This window comes from Marmota monax, unplaced genomic scaffold (genome assembly GCF_021218885.2).
Source record: "Marmota monax isolate L192 unplaced genomic scaffold, Marmota_monax_Labrador192_F-V1.1 WCK01_AAM20220418_F8-fsc00004, whole genome shotgun sequence".
NCBI classification, from domain to species: domain Eukaryota; kingdom Metazoa; phylum Chordata; class Mammalia; order Rodentia; family Sciuridae; genus Marmota; species Marmota monax.
In genome coordinates, this window is record NW_026692881.1 from 26,098,312 (window position 1) to 26,116,366 (window position 18,055).

General features: G+C 41.4%; 1 long non-coding RNA gene across 1 annotated transcript in view; it reads left to right on the top strand.

Annotated features, from left to right (window-relative positions):
• Window positions 1-16,953, top strand: part of LOC131424396 (uncharacterized) — a 36,519-nt gene extending 19,566 nt beyond the window's left edge. Inside the window, exon 3 of the long non-coding RNA XR_009227327.1 lies at window positions 16,345-16,953. This is a non-coding gene — a long non-coding RNA (uncharacterized LOC131424396). The remainder of the gene's footprint in view (window positions 1-16,344) is intronic.
• The last annotated feature ends 1,102 nt before the right edge of the window (window positions 16,954-18,055 follow it).

Below are 18,055 nucleotides of genomic sequence, written 5' to 3' on the forward strand. Positions count from 1 at the left end.
ATTCCTGTTCTTAATGATTAGACATTAAGAAGTGACAAAAATACCTTTGCTACTTTTTGACTAGACTGAAACTCTGTCCAGAATTTAAGGAATCATGTCTAAGTTCTCATTTTTTGTTTTCCTGGTAGGTACTGTAGTTTCTGACATCTAAAAGGTACTCAGTGAATACTTATGATTAATGATTTAGGTAGTTGGTAAGTTAATAAATAAACGAAGCACATTGCTATAACCTGGGAACAAAGACACCTTGTCCCTGCGAGAGGACTTTGTAAGGTTAATGGCTGGGACACTCCCTAATGTTTTTTCCTTTCCTCTCAGTTTTTCCAGGCCAGCCTAATGTGACTGCCACAAAGGACATGTGTATGCAAAGTTCTAGAAAAAAAAAAACTGGATCTGTCCTTTGGGAACAACACCCCACTCCTGTGGAGTGAATTTCCTGTGGTCTTCCTCAGACTAATCTCTTACCTCATAAATCATTATATCAGTAAACTCCAGGGGAGTTAGACCCAACTTAGAGTATTAAGAACATTATAGATTTGCCTTGGAAAGAAGCTCCTAACTTGTATATCTGACTTCAGTTTCTCCAAATGCCAACCACCCCAACACCATTGTCATTTGTATTCTCCTAAAGCAGAACCTTCAATCTGTCACTCTCTTATACAAGATCCAACAGTAATACCACTGCCTACAGGATGGAACCCAGATGGTATGACCCAGCCAATCCTTATCTCTAAATATAAAACTTTTGTGTGCTGTATCCCTAACCCCTGGCTGTGGCACTGAGGGTTCTTTTTGGCCTTGTCCCACTTGTCTGATTCAGTGGTGGCCAATTCTGTCTCCCTCTAATTTGGGAATCTGTTCTCTCTTCTGGTCCTCCAATTTCTCATGTTCATATTTCTTTGACAGGATCATTAAGGCATAGTTTATATCCTAATCTCCCTTGCTGTGTTCTGCCTTCAAATGCTATCATGCCACTGTATTAGTTAGGATAGGCTAAGTTATGCTGCAATAACAAATTTACCACAAATTTCAGTGGCTTAATGTACAATACATATTTATTTTTCTCATAATAAGCATTTAGTGCAAGTCAGCAGTAGCTTTTCTCTTTAGAGAAACTCAGGAGCCCAGGCTGACAAAATTTTACCATCTGGAGTATATTTGGAAAAAAGAGCACTTAGAAAGTTCACATGTATTTTTCCTGTTCTTGTTTAGAAGGAATACAAGCCACCTCCATTCACAGTTTATTTTCCAAAACTAATCAATTGGCTCTGTCTAAATGCAAAGGGTGAAGGAGATGTGAATAACACCTAGGGAGCTATAGACAGCGACTACCACTACCTAAGCATGCCATTCATTAGTGCATACTGAAGTCCAATGATCTCATGATGGCATACAGACGAATTTTGTCTATGCTGAACACAAACGATATTATATGCTTGGAGGTTTTATTAATAGGGTGAAGTCCAAATTTTGACCTTGCTTTGTTATGTTTGTTTTGTTTCCTGTAGCAGATAATAGATGACCCTAAAATAGGGACTTTCCCAGTATTAATATATAACTTCTTTAGGCAGCAAGAATAGAGGGAAGAGCTCTGGGTATGAATGGAGCTTTGTCTAAAAAGCTGTGTGATCCTGGGCTAATTATTTAACCTCTGATGACGGGATTGCCTTGAACTTCAGAACAAGGACACAGGACTTCTTTAGTGTAAATTCCCACTTTGTCACCTACTGTATTCAGACATTGTCTCTTGAAGCTTTAATTTCCTTATCTGTACAATGGAGATAATACTGTACTTATATGGCTGTTGTGGAAATAAATGATGTGTACCATTTCCTTGCACAGTTCCCAGCACGGGTTGAGCACTTAATCAATGTTAGATGTTGGTGGCTGTTCCCTGAACTCTGGTTTCCTCAACTGTGAAATAGGCATAATAAATAACAAATCCTACTGTGCCTAATCCATGGTGTCATCTGGGACCAAATCATACTGAGCAGAGGTAGAAGCACATTGTAAACTGTAGAATCTACACAACATTTGGTCTTCTTCTTCTTTCTTTTTTCTTCTTCTTCTTCCTCCTACTCCCCCTGTTCCTCCTCCTCCTCCCCATTCTCCCCTTCCTCTTCCTCTCCTCCTCCTCCTTCTCCCCCCTCCTCCTTCTCCACCTTTTCCTCCTCCCCCTCCTCCTCCTCCCCCTCCTCCTTCTCTACCTCTTCCTCCTCCCCCTCCTCCTCCTCCCCATGCTCCTCCTCCTCACCTTCCTCCTCCTCTCCCTCCTCCCCCTTCTTCTCTTCCTCCTGCTCCTCCTCCTCATTCTATAAGGTAGATACAAAAATACCTAATGAAGGCTTAGGCACTGAGTAGGTGACTTGTCAGTATTTACTGAAATGAGTTAAATGTAATCATTAAAACAGGAGACTTTTCTTATTACATGTTACCAAATATAACATCCCCCCCACCCACATTCCCATTTGCATTTCACATGGAAAGTGTTCAGCACAATTGCTGGCACAGACAGGGATGTCCCTCCTTGTTCCTCTGGGCTTTCTCCATGGAGAGCTGTGTAGCTCCCTCCCTCTGCTCCCCACTGGTCAGGTTTCTGGCACCCTGTCCTGCTGGTAGTTGAATCACTGGTCCTGCTGTTGGCTTGGCTGCCTTCGTTCCACTCGAGGGAAACTGCAGAAAGCATCTGTGAAAGGAGAAGTGATGCTTTATCTCTCTGCCCCAACTCATTTTTCACTTAAGGACAGGGCAGAGAGGATCATATTTCTTTCTGATGTCTTTATTTCCCTGTCAATAAAGATCTTGTTAGCTGCCTGGCTGGGCAGGGTTTAAGGGTGGCTTGCTCACATGGCCAAGCCCAACTCTTTGCCTTCATTAGCCTTTGGGCAGTGTCGGAGAGTCAAAGGGCTGAGCCCTCTAAGATCAGAGATGCCAGGTGCATTCTGGTATCTGCAGTCTGGGGCATACATTTGGTATGAAGTTGTGTCTCCTCACTGGACAATTATTCACCACTAGTCCAACAAGGAACCGTGAGGTTGTGGGTGGTGTAATGCAAGAAGTGTGGGCAAGGCTGAAGTCAGAATGCCCAGGCCTGGCCCACTCCTCTGAACAGAGCCTCTGCTGCTATGGATTTGTTGACTGCGCTGGATGAGTTGGAAAGAGATGTCATTGCCGAGTTTGAGTTGGAAGGACTGCTCGGTGGCTTGGATCCCAGGGAGGAGATGAAAAAACTTCGCGAGCTACTGGAGCCATTCGCGTCCGAGTGGAGTATTTTGTTCTTCACAAAGGAGCAGACGATGATGCTGGAGGACCACTTCCTGAAGGACCCCTTTCCATCCCGCTTGACCCTGCTGACCCTGGCCTTCCGCCTCGGCCTAAAAGAGAGAGACCTGCGACACGTGCAGGCGCTCACGCCCTAAGCACTCACGCTCCTCCGGGGCACATGGGGCACATGTGCATCTGTGGAAGGTGCCGGCTCCTGCAGCCCAAGAAGCCCCGGAAGCTTCTGCGTTCAGAGCCAGGCCCCTGAGAACCTCCCGGAGAGTGTCCCTGCAGCAGCCCTTCCCAAGGGGCCCTGCGTCCTGGGGGTACACAGTGAGAAACCAGAAGCCAACTTGAAGAAATTTGCACATGACCTTTTAGACGTCCTTGAAGAGGAAGACAAATGAGATCCAAGAGATTTCTGAGTGGATGGGGGTTCTGCACCTGCCCCATCCCACAGGTCCTCACTCTGGCCACTCTTCATCTCTTGTTACCCCTACCTGTTTGAGTCACCGGGACTGTGTCTGGGTCTCTAGGAGAGGAATGGGTGTTCCTGGGTGCACCTCCTTCCTTTCATGCTTCCCCACACCCTGCCGGAGGTGAGGCTCTGACCACCTGCTGGCTTGTGTCCTAACCATGGGTTCCCTCATGAATAAATGTTAAAAAATAAATAAATAAATAAATGTTAAAAAAAAAAAGAATGCCCAGGCCTGAACCACAGCTCTGTTGTCTTTTAATGTCCTGGTTTCCCAGTTTCCTTAAATGGTTGAAATAACAACTACAAAGCCTTTGGTGTAATGACTGAAAAGAAGGAAGCATACATGTCAATCAACATTAGTAATGATTATTCCATGGTCACTGAGGACAGCAGGGACCTTCTGTATGCCAGGCACTGTTTCTAATGCTCAGAACACATCAGGGAACAAGACAAAGTCCCCATCCTCATGGAGTTCTAATGTTAAGAGTAAAGATAAGAATGATATAGTGATACTGAAGGTGGTTCCTGCCATCCGGGAGCTTAAAATCTATTGGGGGAAAATAAAATGAACCCCTCCCCTGCCATGGCCCTGTAAACTTCTGTCAGATCTTAGAGAGCACAAAGGATGCTGTATTCAGCTTTCTTCTTCCTTGTTTTCCTCTTGTGTTTTATTTCACATTTCATATTTTTATTGGTGCATTATAATTATTCATAATGGTGGGATTTGTTATTACATATTTGTACATGTGCACAATATAGTTTGGCAAATTTCATCCCTCTCCTTGTCCCTTTCATCTATTTTGCTGATCTCCCTACAATTTTAATGAGATCCCCTTCAAACCCTTCTTTTCCTTTATCCTCACTAGCTTCCATGCATGAGAGAAAAAACCCTTGACTTTCTAGGTTTGGCTTATTTCACTTACCCCAATGTTCTCAAGTTCCATTTATTTTCCTGCAAATGACATGATTTCATTTTTCTTTTTGGCTGAGTAGAACTCCATTGTGTATATAATACATTTCCTGTATCCATTAAACTACTGACAAAATGATTCTAGTTGGGCTCTTGGGAATTGTGCTGCTATGAACACAGGTTTGCATGTATTGCTATGAACACAGGTTTGCATGTATTGCTATGGTATGCTGACTTTAATTCTTTAGGATAAATACCAGTATAGTTGGGTCATATGGTGATTCCATTCCTAGTGTTTTGAGGAATCTCTATGCTGTTTTCCAGTGTGGTTCTACTAGATTACAATCCTATAAATGTAAAAACCTATGTTTTCTTCCATATTCTGTCCAGCATTTATTATTATTTATATTCTTGATGGCTGCCATTCTAAATGGAGTGAGATAAAATCTTGATGTAGTTTTGATTTTCCTAACCCCAGTTTCTAATGATGTTGAGCCTTTTTTTCCATATATTTGTTGGCCAATTGTATTTCTTCTTTTGAGCACTGTTTAATTCTTTTACCCATTTATTAATTGGGTTGTTAGTTTTTAGTGTTACATTTTTTTTAGTTCCTTATTTGTCCTGGATATTAATCCTCTGCCAGAAGAGTAGCTAGCAAAGATTTTTCTCCCATTCTGTAGGTTATTTCTTCATATTCTTGTTTCCTTTGCTGTGCAGAAGCTTTTTAATTTGATCCCATTCCATTTATTAACTCTGGGCATTATTTCCTGAACTTCTATTATATTACTTCCTGAGGTTCTATTGAGAAAGTCATTGCCTGCACCTATGTGTTGGAATGTTGACCTTACCTTTTCTTCTGGGAGTTACATAGTTTCTGGTCTAATTTCTAAGTCTTTGATCCATTTTGAGTTGACTTTTGAGCAAATGAGAGATAAGGATAGTTTCATTATTCTACATATGGATAACCAGTTTTCCTAGAGCCATTTGTTAAAAAAGACTTTTTTCTCCAATGTATGATTCTGACACACTTGTAAAGACTCAGATGACTATCCCTGTGTGGGTTTGTCACTTCTATTCTGTACCATTGATCTGTGTGTCTGTTTTTATGCCAATGGCATGCAGTTTTTGTTATTGTAGCTCTGTAGTATAGTTTGAAGTCAGGTGTTATGATGCCTCCTGCATTGCTCTTTTTTTGATTAGAATTGCTTTGACTATTCTGGGTCTTTTATTCTCCCAAATTAATTTTAGGACTTTTTTTCTTAGTTCTGTGAAGAATGCCATTGATATTTTGAAGGGGATTATGTTGACTCTGCATATTGCTTTTGTTAGTAGGGCCACTTTAACAATATCAATTCTGCCTATCCATGAATGTGGGAAGTCTTTCCATCTTCTGATATCTTCTTCAATTTTTTCTTCCATGTTCTATAGTTTTAATTGTAGAGATCTTTCACCTCCTTGGTTAGATTTATTCCTAGGTATTTTTGAGACTATTGTGAATGGAATTATTTACCAGATTTCTTTCTCTACACATTAACCATTGGTGTATAGGAAAGCTGAAGAATTTTGTAAATTGATTTTGTAACCTGCTACTTTGCTGAATTTGTTTATTAGCTCTATCAGTCATTTGGTAAAATATTTTGCAATTTCCAAGAATAGGATCATATCATCTGTGAACAGTGATAATTTGACTTCTTCCTTTCCTATTTTTATCCCTTTTATTTCTTTTTCTTACCAATTGCTCTGGCTAGAATTTCTATTACTGTATTGAATAGGAGTGGTGAGAGTGGACATCCTTGTCTTGCTCCAGATTTTAAAAAAATTGCCTTCAGTTTTTCCCTATTCACTACAATGTTGAATTTGGATTTGTCATGTTTAGGCATTATGATATTGAGGTAAGTTCCTTCTATCCCTGGTTTCTGTGGTGATTTTATTATGATTGAGTACTAAATATTGTCAAGGGCTTTATCTGTGTCTATTGAGATGATGAGGTGATTTTTGTCCTTATTTCTGTTCATGTGATGAATTACACTTATGATTTGCATATGATGAACCAACATTACATCCCTGGGATAAAACCACTTGGGTCATATTGTACAATCTTCTTAATATATTGTTCAATATGATTTGCTAATATTCTTATTAAGAAGTTTTGCATCTAAGTTCATCAGGGATGTTTGTCTGTAGTTTTCTTTAGTTGATACATCCTTATCTGGTTTGGGTATGAGGGTGATGATAGCTTCAGAGAATGAATTTGGAAATGTTTCATCCCTTTCTGTTTCATACAGTAGATTGAGGGGCACTGGCATTAGTTCTTCTTTAATATTCTGGTAGGATTCAACTGAGAATCCATCTGGTCCTGGATTTTATTTGTTGGAAGACTTTTTATTACTGCTTCTAGCTCATTTGAAGTTATTGGTCTGTATAGATTTTCCTCATTCTCTTTATTTAATTTTGGTGAGACATGTGTGACTGGAAATGTATCCATTTCTTTTAAGTTTTCCAATTTATTGCAGTACAAGCTTTCAAAATAGTCCCTAATGATCCTGAATTTCTGTGATATCTGTGGTGATTTCTCCTTTTTCATTTCTTAATTTTATTGATTTGGGTCTTCTCTCTTTTTCTTTTGGTTAGTTTGGCTAAGGGTTTATCAATCTTGTCTATCTTTTCAAAGAATCAGCTGTTTATTTCATTGGTTGTTTGTATTATTGTTAGTTTATTCTCAATTTCATTGATATTAGTTTTGATCTTAATTATCTCCCTCCTACTGATTTTGGAATTGATCCTTTCTTGTTTTTTAAGGGCCTTTATTTTCATCATTAGATTGTTTATTTGAGATCTTTCTGATTTTCTTATGGAGCACTCATAGCTATAAACATGCCTCTTAGAACCACCTTCATAGTGTGTCCGAGGTTCTGTCATGTTGTATCACCATACTTGTTTGGTTATAATAATTTTTAAATTTCTCCCCTGATTTCTTCTAACACCCATTCATCATTCAAAAAGTGTATTGTTAAATCTCCATATGTTTATAAAGTTTCTGAGTATCCATGAATGACACTTGAGGAGTCTCTTAGCCATTCCTACTTGAGATCTGGTCATTAGTTTGGATTATTTTCTCTTACATTTTTTATATTAAAGTAGAGCTGAAGTTTGAATGTCATTATTTTGTGTACGAAGCAAGGTGCACTGTCTTTTGGCTACATTTAGTTCAGCAACAGCCTTTACTCTGTAAATTGGTAGTATCTCCTGTAGATTCCTAGCACCTCACATAAAAGGGGGGCAACAAATAATACCAACAACTGAAGTAAACAATATACAACATTAAAATAAATACCCAGTGCCTTCTATGTAATCTACAACACTAATTACCACAAAAACAGGAAAGGTGGCATCAGTAATCGCCAACACAAAAGATGATTAATAATTGGAACTAAATCTGGCATTAAGCAACCAGTGTCAACTATGCTATCCACAGTACTAATAACTGTGACATCAAGAATGGTGGGGACAGGAGTTATGTAAACCAAATTGGTCTAAAAGATGGTTAAAAATACAGTTTGCTAAGAAAAAATAAATTGTGATAGGAAAATCGAAGACAGTTTAGAATGTTCAAAATGTGAACAGAGAATGCAGAAGCAATATAGGAAGTGACAGAAAGAGGAGAAAGAATAGAAAAAATAAAGGGAGAGAGAATAAGATAATCAGTCTGTTAGTAGGATCAGAAAGGAAAGAAAGAAAAATGCACAAAAATGTAGGATGAGTGAGGGCTAGGGTAACCCTTTCTCCTGTGTTGTTCATCGAGCTGCAAGCTGGAGTGGCTTAAAACCAAAGCTGTTTGAAATGGCTCTCAGCTTCCCTTCTCACCAATATAAGAGAGGCTGGAATGGGAAGAACTGTTGATTGGAGTTTTGTCCAGACAGACCAGATCAATATACTCCCAGGGTGGGGCTGCTGCAGAGTTCTTTGAGGGGATAGGGGTAGGGTCAGGCCAGGCAGCTGGGGTTTAGGTCTAACCAGGCTTGGGGGGCTTTGTTGGGTAGTATCTGCTTTGGAGAGACAAGGTCAACACACTCCTAGGGCTCAGAAGATGCTGCTCTCTGCTGGGGTTTAGATCTCAGGAGCCTTCCAAGAATTCTACTCATGGGACAGGAGTCTATTCTCCATGGATTTCACTCTCTCCACTGCCCACAGCTATGGCCTTCCCTAGCTCAGTCCCTGTGTGCATCCACCCACCTGTTCACTTTCCCTACTCCCTTTATCTGTCAGGTCAGTTCCCAGATTCAAAAGGAAAGCATGTTGCACTGCTCTCTATATTTCTGACTTGACTTCCCCTAAGTACAATCTTCTTTGTGCCTGTTTCACTCATGTTCTGCTAGGTAAACCCGAGGTCACAGAGTAGGTGCCAGGACCCTATGGCTTGGGCAAGCTGCAGCATGTCCTCCTCAAGATGATTCCTGCTTTGGCTCTCTGTTTGTCAATCAGTTTGCTGTGAAGCCTCTGGATCAGCTAAGCTGAGACTGCTTTTCTGATCTACAGGTTTTTCCATGCCAAATTTGTCCATTATGTTTCTCTCTGTTTATGTGCTTCCCTCCCCTCCAGGCAAGCACGCTACCGCTTGAGCCACATCCTAGCTCCCTCCCCTCCGTGGTGAACTCGTGCTGCTGCCACATCTGGTTTGGTGCCAATGCACTCTTCTTGTTCTTTGTTCAATGCACCCAAATTTCTGAATCTTAGAGACTCTGACTGTCCAGTATTGAATTTCAGTGAATTCCCTCTTTTACCCATCTCACCGAGAAGCAGTATTTTCATTGCTTAAAGCCTGAGACGTGGAGCAACTGGAAATCCTGAGTGTATTTTATGTATTAACTTTCCAACCCTATGATAGAGTTTAGCCTACTATGCATGAGAAGGATGTCTCATGGCTCATGGAGGCTTCATTAAGCCAGAGAAAAATATGCTGGAGTGATGTAAGGCAGACCTCATTCATTTGTTTCTCCATTCATGGAGAAATATTTATTGAGCACCTAGGAAGCAGTCAGAATGGTGCCAAGTACTATAAAGGGCCCAGAGATGTATGGGGTATGGCTCCTGGTTATACTTATACGGAGCCAATGACAGATATTCATGGCTATTTTCCTAAGGCCATTAAGAATATCTTGCACCTTTATTTCCAGTCTTTATTCCCCTTTTCTACAATGGGGTCCCTCCCTTAGGGAGAAAGGGAGGGGTAGCTGCTAATGGAAGCATATTTCTACAGAGAACTACCACACTGGAGCACACACCAAGGAAAACTGAGGAAAGTGTTCTGTCCTCCAATGTCTGACGGGGAATACTAATAACAGTATTAGCACTGCTAGTTTCTCTAGAGAAGAAAATCGATTTCATGAACTACTGACCTGCAGCTCAGTGAGAAGGTTTCCATGCCCGAGTCAATAACTTATACAGAAGGTTCTTTGAGAGCCTGTCACACAAGTGACGAGACACAGTGACTCGAGGACTACTACCCAATCCACCTTCGATGCAATATTTGTATCACAACCAATTCCTACTGTCATCTTGTTAAGGTCCCACTGTTAAAGGTAGGATTAGGGCTCAGGGAGGAAGATGGCCTTCCAAGGGGTGAGCATGTGAGGAGGAAGAGGTGGAGGAGGACACGGTGACTTTGATAATGCTGTCTATTCAGTAAGATGGTTTTATCTGTGGTCCCCCAAACAATCCTGTAAAATGTACAGGAGGCCTCCTAGCTTTAGTTTTAGTTATAAAAAGGGACACAATTCAAAACTGACAAATGTCAGAGAGGAGTTTAAAATTTTGGTCTTATTACTCCAAGTGGAGTGACTTTCCCACCATTCCAGCCAACTTACTGCTTGTGATGTGGACTGAAGTAGAGAGACTTCTGGATGAGTAGATGGTTCTTCTAGATCACTGGCTCATCAGAATGACAAAGGCATCACACTCATGCACACACACATACACAAAGACCTTTCTGTTACCGTCAGAGAACTCCTGGGACCAGAAGAGATAAACCTCTTTACTCAAGACTTCTCAATGCCTTTAGAAGGCTCACCTAATGAATGAGTCCCTATAGGTATTCAAGAAGGGAGAGAGGATACAGTGGCTTCTTTGATTAAAGGATTCTTTCCTCATAACCTACCTAGTAAGCACTAGTTTTCTAAGAAATACACTTGAGGAGTCCCTGCTTTAATTTGTAACTTGCCCCATTAATATCCCTAGAAGACTGCAGAAAGACCCCTGATCCAAGCAAGATGAAGAAGGAAACCCAAGACCCATTCTAGACCAACAGTGTACAATTACAATCTCTAGGCCAGTCTGTCTTTAGAGCAGTCATTCTCAGATGCATGAGTCTTGCTAAACAGCAGGTTAGGATGCAGATTCTTTAGTCCCCTTCCCAGGGTCTGCAATTCTGCAGATTTGGGGTGAGACCTGGGAATCTGTATTTGGAGCCACCACATTAGGCAATTTTGGTATTCAATTTTGTCCACTTCAAGGCCTGCAGGGATTTATTCAGACCCAGTGAGGCCCACAGAGAGGCCTGTGGACACATGACAGATTGAGGAACTCAGCCCATGCAAGCAGGACCACAGGTGTGCATCCCCAGCCTATTGCCTACTCCCTGAGAATATGGCCATCCCGGAAACCACAGCTGTGTCTCAAGGGTGCTTTATTCTATTTTTATTCACCAGTAGTTGATAATTCTTAATAATCCTTTTGGAGAAAGGGGAAGAATTCTTTGGGTTATCTACAATCTACGGTCCATTGTGAGGCATTGAGGAAATACTGCCCACTGTATCACTCCTGTAAGGGGGGACTCTGAAACCATCCCCACAGTGGCTAAAATCCTTACAGTCTGCTTCAGAGCTATTTCAAAACGTTAGGTTTTAGAAAGAAGTTGGCTTTTTTTAGAAAAGTTTCTCTGGTGGACTGAGTTACGTAATTCCAAGCTCTGTTTGGAGGCAAGCTGCCAAAGATTTTGGTGGCTGAAAGAGCAATTGTTTTCCAATTTTACTTCAAACCAGACATGGTTTGGAAACTTTAAAATTAAGGAATATTTTCAAGCGAGCATAAATTACTTGGCAATCAAACATTAATTTTATTTTTAAAAAATTCAGGGAAATGAAGTCGGACCGAGAACATGAGAGTATTGAAATCCTTTTCCCACAGGGCAAACTGGCAGAGCAAGTTCTGACTCGCGCTTCTGACTATGGGAAGTTCTTGCTGGAGCTTTCCAGTCCCAACAGGAGGAGGATGGTTCTCCTAGAGCAGGATGAACAGCTCCCAGAGGGAGAAGCCACAGAAACTAGCAAAGGGCATCTGAACTCTGCTGCTTAGGATCTTGGGCTTATTTTTTAGATACCTGTGCTCATATTGCATGCATATGTTTTTACCTTGCCTTTCACAGAATATTTTCACACAAGGGTTGCTACACATAGATAGTATGGCGGCTTTGGTTCCCATCACACAGGGGCACTATAATTCATTTAACCATTATTCTCCAGTTGGACATTTTAGTAGTTTCCATTTTTTTTCCTCTTGTGGAAAAAATATTGTGATGAACGCTTAGCACATTAAGATTTTTCAGTATTTTCGTTCTTTCTCTTAGGAGAGATTCCAGTGTAGATTGAGTTGCAGAAGCATAGCAGTGTAAATTTTTCTCAGCTTTTCTTTGCTATCTCAAAAAGTTATGAAGAGCCTTCGAAGTCCACGCTAGTCCAAAGTCAGATTCTGAGAAAGGTTTAACTTCAAAGTAAAGATTTATGAAAAACAGTCTAAAATACTCTAAATATAAAATCAGAATTTTGATCATATTCTGTGGCTTAATAAGAAAACTGTAATTTGAGTTCTGTATGCTCACGTCTTTAAATCTTCTGCATATGGATCATCTTTTCAATCATTTGTTACAAAGTATCATAGATGAAAGTCACTCCAATGTGTAGCTGCAATGTCTAACTCATGGTGATGTTAACAGTGACATATTTCATTATGTTCAACTTAGACATTAGTTATGAAAGTTCTTTGAAAGAAAAATTGTCTCATGTTACCATTACTGCTTGTTAGGAGGGTTATTAGTATTTCCATCACTGTTCAGACAGAAGCACTGAGGTCAAACTTGTAGGGATTTGTGTAAGTTCTCAGGTCCACTCACAGGTTTTCCTGATCATCAGAGCTGTGGCATCAGGAATATTATCATGACAAACCTGTCCTCAGGCTTCTGTTCATCTCTGTGTGGAATAGATGTCACAGTGATTATATCTGGGAGAAGATCAATAAATAACTAGATGCTGAAAGTAAAGAGATAAAGAAAATGACTCTCTGTTCTTCAGAAACTACGGGTACATGGGAGAGACATAAATGCAAATGGATTAACTACAATCCGATTATGCACAACTGTTTCAGCAGCTCAATATTGACGGCACAGAGAGGGGATGTCAGGGTAGGCTTTACCAAGGCAGGGACATGTGAGCTTGCCCTTGAAAGAAAAAAAAATGTTCCTTGTCTTTACAAGGTAGGGAGTAGGTGTGTGTTTGGGGAGGAGACATTCAAAGTTAAGGGTCTGGGAGGGAGGAATAATCAGAGAAACATTAGAGGTCATGCTTGGGCTTTTCTGAGAATCGTACTATGAATTTAGGGCTGCTTGGTCCTCAGGCATAGAGGGTGGATGAACGGGAGTCAAGGCGGAAGGGAAGGAGGGACAGGACATGAGAGGGACTCAGAGTGCTGAGTGAAGGAAGTTCAGACGATGCAAGGGAACACAAGTTACAATGTGTGTGTGTGTGTGTGTGCGCGCGCGCGCGCGCGCGCATGCACATTGGTGAGAAAAGAGAACACTGAATATTTGTGTCACCCTCAATTCCTATGTTGAAATCCTAACTTCTCTGTGATGGCATTTGTAGGTGGGGCCTTTAGAAGATGGTTAGATCATGAGGATGGAACCTTCATAAGGGATCAGTGTTCTCATGAAAGAGATCTTATGGAGCTGCCTGAACCCTTTTTTTGCCATGAGAGGATACAGAAAAAAAAAAGGCTATCTATGAACCAGGAAGAGGCCCTCACCAGACCCTGAATCTGACTGTGATAAATATGTCACTAATGTCTTCAAGACACGAGTAGCTGGAAAATCATTTCTGAGGCATTGCAAGGGGTCAGGTGAAAGATGAGGGTCTCATCTGAGGCGGGGAAACACTGGGAGGGGTAGAGGAGGCCAGGGGGAAGAGATACTGTAGAACCGGGCATCTGTTAAATGTGAAATAAAAATGCGTATGAAGATAACATTTTGATTTTTAGTTAAGGAAAACAGAGCTGGAAAACACCAGAAGACTCAGTTCAAGGGAAGAAGGATAACAAAGAGTGTTCTGTTGGAAAAATAATGTTTGCGATGCTTGAAGGGAATCTAGACACCAGTGTGTTAGCTGACAATGGGAAGACAGAAGTGTCAGGGGGACCAAGACTTGGACACTAGTTCAAACATAATTCCTGCAGTTGAAGATGTGGCGTGGGTGGGATCATGCAGGGAGCACAGGCAGGAGATACGGAGAGAGAGAGGAATCACACCTAGAAATGCTGACCTTTATTACAAAGGAGCCACAGAAGGAATGGGAGATGGAGCAAGAAACAGCAGTGTTTCCTGTAGAAAGAGAGTAGCTAGCTAAGTCACCACCCCAGTGGGACTCTCATCCAGGGAAACGCTAGCCATGGTGGGACACAGGGACCACCGCAGTAGGCCCAGCCTGCCCCTGGCCAGCCAGGATGTGCTTCCTCCTCTGCCTTAGCATCAAATGGAGACAGTGTCGTCCCAGGGAGCGCATCTCAGAGAACTGCCTAGAGCAGATTTGGGGAGAGAGAAGAAAGAAGGAAGAAAAGAACCACCAATGCTCATTAGTGCTGATGGGCGCTCTGGTTTCTTGATCTCATTTCATTCTTCCTTCATCCCCTACAAGGGGAAGCTCTTCCTCTGTCCCCCCACTTTCAGAGGAGGCTTCTGTCATGGGCTCTTGCAGCTTCTCTCCTCAAAAGAGAAGAATGCTCTTATATCTGGCCAGTGGGGACCAAACAAGAGACTCCTGCTTCCTTTTGGCCTCCTCTCCTCCTCTTCTTGTTCTGGGAGTGACCTGATCTGCTGTCTGTTGTTGGATTTTTTTTTCCCCTAAGAATGACTTTTAGGAGAAGGAAGGTGGCCATGATTGTCCAATTATTTTGCTTGAATTTGGTTCAGTCTTTGGAAAAGGTGACATAATGGGGATTATATCTGGCTGTAAATCCAGGCTGGTTTTCCAAATCCAGATGTATCAGTTATTAAGCTGATGCTGACCCCATCCCCACTTTGACTCATGTCAATTTCTTATTCGACTCAGATTCTTGTTTGAGGCACAGAGTTCAAATGGGTTCAAATCCCAACCTGTCCCCATCTTACATCTGAGGAGACTGAGTTCATTCAACTGATGGCAGAGGAGGAACAAAATCCAGACTCTTTGTCCTCCTTCTACTATATTGACGAAAAGAAAAGAGCCCCAGAGCCACAGTATGTTATTCCTATTACCATGAGGTTTGGAATCACTTAAGCCCCTTTTGATGTCCTGCCTGCTCCCAGGCTATCAGTTCAGGAAGCACTCTCTGGTCTATTCCCACGAGGTACGTTCTAAGATTGTCCTGGCCTGGTCCTGCTGGGAGATGACTGAGCACCCACTCAGCAAGCACGCTTCCTTTCCTCAAAGAGTGCACTTCTTGGGCGATGCCAACTTTCCTAATGGGGAATAGGAAAAAGGTCCAATTTGTCTGTGGGAACATTCAAGCCCTTTCCCAGGGAAGGGTGATCCTTGGGAAAGTTGTGGGAGTTTTCCTGCAGGTTCCACCATGCTCTAGGCTGGAGAGGATCCTTGACTTCCCCTGTTAGTCTAACTTATCCTGACTACCCCAGACCCATTCCCTGCACTTCCCCCAGCAAGGTCATGCGTGTGAGATGCTTTGCACGTGCAGAGGGCCATCCTACTACCAGAGCTTGACCGAATGACTTCATCTGCTCCCCACTGTAGCTCTGCTGGTTCATTTTCCTGAATGGGGAAACTGAGGTGAGAGGTGTGGGGTGCTGACCAGGTACCTAAGTAGACCAAGCTAATGGGAAACTGGAGTCTGGGACTCTTGACTTTGGTACTCTTTATGTTCTAAGACTGGTTGTGATTTTTTTTTTTTTTTAAAAAAAACAGTAACAGTCATTTATTATCAAGTGTTATGTAACATTCATAATTATAGGTACTAAGACTGGTTATATTTTTAAGAGGCTCACAATCCTCATCAGTGAAATGGGTTTATTTCCTTGCAACTTCATGGAGTCACAATGAAGGTAGTGTGAACAAACATCCAGGAACACTGTGTAAAATGTTAGCTATTCACACACATGTGTTACTTGTTATTGTGATGACCACTTCCACCCCCTGGGTTGAGGTTATGTATGGGATCCATCTTTCATTCATCTTCCTATTCAATCAATTTATGAAGCACCTCCTATGTGCTAGGTGAGCTCTGATCCAGATGGTGTCAAAGTTACATTATTCAAGGAAAAATATGAAAACTAGTTAAAAGTAACCAAAAGTGAATGGAAGGCAACAAGCATGAAGATTCTGTTCATGTCAAAAAAAAAAAAAGGAATAATATAGGGTTTCTATTGTCTTTTCTTTTTCAGATTTTTAGAAGTCAGAATGATTCTCAACGTCTTTGAGGCAGCAGCGAGTCCCCCAATGAAGTGAAGTGGCAAATCTAGGATTACTCCAAACCCAAGTAGACATTTTAAGACACCCTGATTCACCCTGTGAGTTGTCATTGGTGGAAGCAAGGCACGTTGAGAGCTGTGAGACAAGTTGAGTCGGGCTGGAATGACTCATAAGTGGCAGCTTGCTGGCTGGTGGAAGAGCATCTTGCTGGGTCCTGTTGCTGTGGAGACGTAGTCAACGAGTCTCAACGTGGGCACAAGTGTCACCTTCCCACTTAGACAGAGGTGAGAACTCTGGGAGTAGGATGGGGTTGGAGTTTGGGTAGGGGGCAAGGCCCAGGGGTGAGCTGCTTTAGTGATTACAAGCCAGGGGAGCTCCCATTCACTCTGATACATTTTTCTACTTTGTTAAATATTTATATTTAAATAAACGAAAGCCAACAATCTGTGACCAATATGATCCTGTATTTACACATCTTGATAAGACAATTTGAACATGAAAGGATCAAAAAGATGCAGTGAATAATTCTGTACAGACTATGCACTAATTTGAGAAACAGATCAATGTCACATGAAAATTTTCTTGATAAAAATGAAATAAATCTTGGGTAAAATTCCTGTTTCTTCTATATAGTTGGGGTACAGAAAGAAGGTATCTATCTACCTAGAATTTTATATGGGATTGTTATGGTTTGGATGTGAGGTATCCCCCCAAATCTCACGTGTGAGACAATGTAAGAAGGTTCAGAGGAGAAATGATTGGGTTGTAAGAGTGTTAACCCAATCAGTGATTTAATCCCCTGATAGGAATCAACTGATGGTAACTGAAGTTGGAGGGTATGGCTGGAGAAGGTGGGAATTAGGGCGAGGTTTTGGTGTATATATTTGTATCTGGAGAGTGGAGTCCCCTCTCTGCTTCTTGACCACCATGATGTGAGCGGCTGCCCTCTGCCACACACTCCACCATGATGTTCAGCCTCATCTTGAGTCTTGATAAGTGGAGCCAGCCTTCTATGGACTAAGACCTCTGAAACTGTGAGCCCTGAAACAAACTTTTCCTCCTCTATAGTTGTTCTGTAAGATCCTTTCGTCACAGCAGCGAAAAAAAACTGAATAAAACAGGGATGATCGATATAACTTTTTAATTATATTCTTAATGACTATTTCTCTTTGCTTCTAACTTGAAAACATTTGAAATACAGAGCCTTTGTTTTAGAGATAAGAGGTAATGATTTAATTTGATTTGGAATCTACTTTGTAGATTTCTTAACGTTGGCAATTGGTCAAATGAAACCGTAGCTGAACACAACTGGTTTTCAAACTGATCAAATTTCAAGATCAGAGACCTGAAATCAGTATCGTCTGATGGAAGAATAAATGGTTGAACTATTTTGCAAATTGAGAAGAAGTTTGTTTCTTGATTATTATAAGGAATCCTCATTATATTGACAACAAAAAAAGTGAAGGAAAAGAAAAAAGACATTTCAAACAACCTATGGATATAGGCAGACTCATAGTTCTTGAACTCTCTGAACCTTGTTTTAGTACCTTGACATTCAACAGCTGACACCCAAGAAATGGTGAAACTCAGGACCCATCCTTGACCTTGGGAACCTGAATCTACATTTAACAAAATATGCAGTGATCTGTAGGCACATTACAGTTTCCTCAGCTTTGATACCTT